The following is a 3846-nucleotide window of genomic DNA, read 5'->3' as shown; positions in this document are numbered from 1 at the left end:
AAGTATTTCATTATGCTATTTATAAGTTGATTATATAACATTTTTTTGTACTTATAAAGTAGTGTTATGATACACTTTATAATAACACACTTTCTGTATTATAGAAAACAGTTTGCATAACATAATTTTATGCTTATAAACTAGTGTTATTGTAAAATATACAATAACACATTTTTTGCATTATTCTAATATTTGGATAAGCTTGAATTATTATTATATAAACCTGTACATTATAATTATTTTCTATTTCTTTAATTCAAACCCGCTTCATTTAATATACTTAAGACACCCTTAACATTGTACAAATATATTTGTGAGTACTAATATATGATTCATAACACATATAACCAAATAATTGTGTCAAAATACATTCAAGATTATATAAAAAATAATCCAAAAGTCTTAAGATATTCAACACTGCCTAATTAACATAAACAAAACATTCTCACAATAGTCAACAAAATAGTCTTAAACAGTTGCATATTCAAAAGTAAAGGTAGGAATTCATGATCTTCCAAATATCAACACACCAAAGCCTTCCAAATAAGATTTTCTTTTGCACTTGACTTGTTGAATCTGGTAAATAAAACATAAAAGAAAAAATAATGAGGTCATGAAATATCATATCATTCATCTAAAATAGTCAATAATGCTATCATAATCTTGGATTGCATATCAGTTAATATATTCCACACCTTCCAAATACAAAAACCTACCAACATCTTCGTCAAAATCGTTGCATGAATATTCTTTACTATCGCTTTCCAAACCTAAATTAGCAGCAGTACTATAACAACTAGTAGTTGCTGCATGCTTATTAACTGCTTTGCAGTCTGCTGCTTCAACGTTTGTTAACAGTTGCTGATTATTTCTTACGTTAGCTAGCAAGGAAGAATCTGTACAAGATCAGAAAGTAATAGTTAATGCTACTTGTTAACAAAATAATAAAAACATATGATAATATAGCACTAAAAGAAATAAGAAACCAGAATACTAAAAGTACGAAGTTAGGATTGCAAGAGAATACCAATCTCAAATGGCAATTGAAAGTCATAACAAAATGGTGCTCACTTTTGTTGCACAACCCCGAAAATGTCAAATGGCAATCGAAAGTCAACAATCTGTTGTCTTTGTTTCCAAGTTGTAAGCCAACAAAATTCTGATTGACATATTATCTTAAAATGTACCACATCATTCCAATTACCAAAAGTAAAAAAAAAAAAAATCAAGCATTCTCATCTACAACAACAAAATTCGGATTGATATATTTTAATTCAATTAAAATTTCTCTTATATATATACACATTTGTATACCTAAGACATTGAGCATTAATGATATTGATTTGGGTTAAAGAGGAATTTATGCTGCCATTTTATAGAGAAAAAAGAAATTCAAGAACCTGGACTAGTGGCCATCCAAAACAATAGCCGGAAAAATAATTTTGAATTATAATAGTCAATTACAAAAACCCAGTCTACTCTTACCAAAACTGAAAGAATTCAATTTAGAATTGATCATATAGATCTTCGAACTAGCTTTTCAATTGCAAATGAAGACATGATAAGATAACATGAAAATAAAACTGGCAAGGAACATCCAGTAACAAATTAATATTGAATCCTGCATAATAATACACTGAACACCCAATAAGACAACAATATATAAGGTTCATGAAATTGGTTATTGGACTAGAGAAATTATCAAATAAAAGATACTATGGGAACTGCAATAAAAAAGGAAACAAACAAATGTCCTCAGTAGGGTGAAGAAAAAACCAGGAGGAACAAAAACATTCCTGTGATCTTTAAAAAAGAAACAATCACACTAATAACACAACAAAAGCAAAGCACAAAATACTACTCAATTCCAGTCAAAATAACTCTACAATCACAAATATCACAGGATTGAACAGAAAGCATCCTTCCTGCATATTTACCAAAATGGTATCAATGTAAGCAATGCACAACTAAACTAATCATTAAATGCCAAGGCTGTGTTGCAATAATACACTGGGGAATCCTAAACGTTCAAATTTATATCAATCACATTAGACAAACTTGTTGGGGAACAAAAAGACCTTTCAAGACTTTTTTTGGATTAGGCTTCGCGTAGTGAAGCTCCACGAAGAAGCATGCAACAATTGTAAGTACAAGAAAAGCAATCAAGAATTCAAGTTTCCTGACCTGTATTTAGAAATATATCTAGGATTACCTTCAATGTCATATCTAAAATAACAAATATATTTTCGTTTTAAAGGTGAAACTATTAATCACCTTGTGACGTTTAAAGGTGAAACTATTAATCACCTTGTGACATGGTTCTTAGATTTTTACTAAAACTATTAGATCAAAAGAAATATAAGATACCCCATATTGCTATAGTGCTAGAAGAATCAAAGTACTAAATTCAGTCGAAAGAACGCCAATCCATAGAGGAATTTTGAAGAGCATGTTCAGTGCAAAGGCAGTTCCAATCACTGCAAATAAATAACTCAGTCAAAAGCAGAAGTAGCGAGCTCATCCCTGTTCTAACAAATACCATTTAAGAAAAGGAAATTTACAAAAATCAGATTTCAATATTTAATAATCAATCATCAGAAAAAAAAATTAATACTTTACTTAGAAAGCCAAAAAAAGTATGAATGGGGTGCATCCATGTTATCGCATTGTCTTATAGATTTTTTACCTTCAGGAATGTCGCATGCAACTATAGAAATCTCAGCAAGAACCCAAAGGATGAAGTTTGTCACTTTAGGATACTCAGCTCTGCAATGTTTTGCCAAATGTTTTCCTACAATTAAAAACAAAATTGGATTAATGATTCAAAAGAAAGCCTCCTGTGAACAGTGACTAAATTCAAGAATCACATGCCTGTGACCACCCCGAGGTTGGCTGCCATGGATTGGATGATGAGAGCAGCACATGAAGCCACCAATATTATCCATAGTAGCTGGAAAAAGCAAGTTTATACATTGAGAAGTTCAAAAAAGCATGAAGAGTCCATATAAATAAGGATATGATGTTCCTATACAAGGTGAACATCTTTCATCCAATAATTCCTTCAAGATTTTATCTTGAGATAATGTTACAACTAAGAAGGTATCAAGTGTACAAAAAAAGTGTAATGTGTTGTAAAATAATGCAGAACTCATAATGAACTACCATGTTTCCTTACACCTGTTACCATTTTCAATAAAAAATGCTAGAGATGTCGTTTACAAAAAAAAAAAGCAGCAAAAGTTATCATACACACCTCATACTTGTGTTCTGCTCCAGATTGTAAATCTGTCTCAACTGTTTATCAAACATTATTCATAACATAAAAAAGAAGTTAATATTCAGACTAATTTTTTGAAAAACCAAATGCGAATGCACAAATTAATTTAGAGATTATGATCTTACAATTTTCAGGGTCAATATATGCAATAGAGACAAGAAATCCAGGACCCAGATAATCAAAGAAGTTTTTCCAGCTCATCCTCTACATTAACCAATATGTAAATCAGAATGACCAGCATAAACTACCATTAAACAATCAAAACTCCAAACTACAAACTTTGATTACTTATTTCAAATAAAAATACTCACACAAATGATAGCTTACTTATAATATAATCCACAAATCATTTTATTTTGGCCCTAGAGTCTTTTACTTTTAACTACTTAAATAGTTACAGCAATTTGAGCTTAACAATTCTGCCTTTTCTCTTTTAACTTTTAAAGTCATTCTTGACTTTGGTAGATAAATTAGGCAAGGTATCTTACAATCATAATAGTGGTCAATTACTGAATAAGGCAAAATATACAACAATGTTGATATGTACCATGCATGACAAAGAATAAAAC

At 30.2% G+C, this 3846-nt stretch overlaps 1 long non-coding RNA gene across 1 annotated transcript; it reads right to left on the bottom strand.

Moving 5' to 3' along the window:
* Positions 1-2391: 2391 nt before the first annotated feature.
* On the bottom strand, positions 2392-3602 carry LOC133780487 (uncharacterized). Its single transcript, XR_009869359.1, has 3 exons — positions 3254-3602; positions 2687-2950; positions 2392-2477 (listed from the first exon to the last, which is right to left on the bottom strand). It is a non-coding gene; the product is annotated as an uncharacterized LOC133780487 (long non-coding RNA).
* Between the last annotated feature and the right edge of the window lie 244 nt (positions 3603-3846).

The sequence above is a fragment of the Humulus lupulus genome, chromosome 5, assembly GCF_963169125.1.
Source record: "Humulus lupulus chromosome 5, drHumLupu1.1, whole genome shotgun sequence".
Lineage (NCBI taxonomy): Eukaryota > Viridiplantae > Streptophyta > Magnoliopsida > Rosales > Cannabaceae > Humulus > Humulus lupulus.
This window is presented reverse-complemented; position numbering and strand designations above follow the sequence as displayed.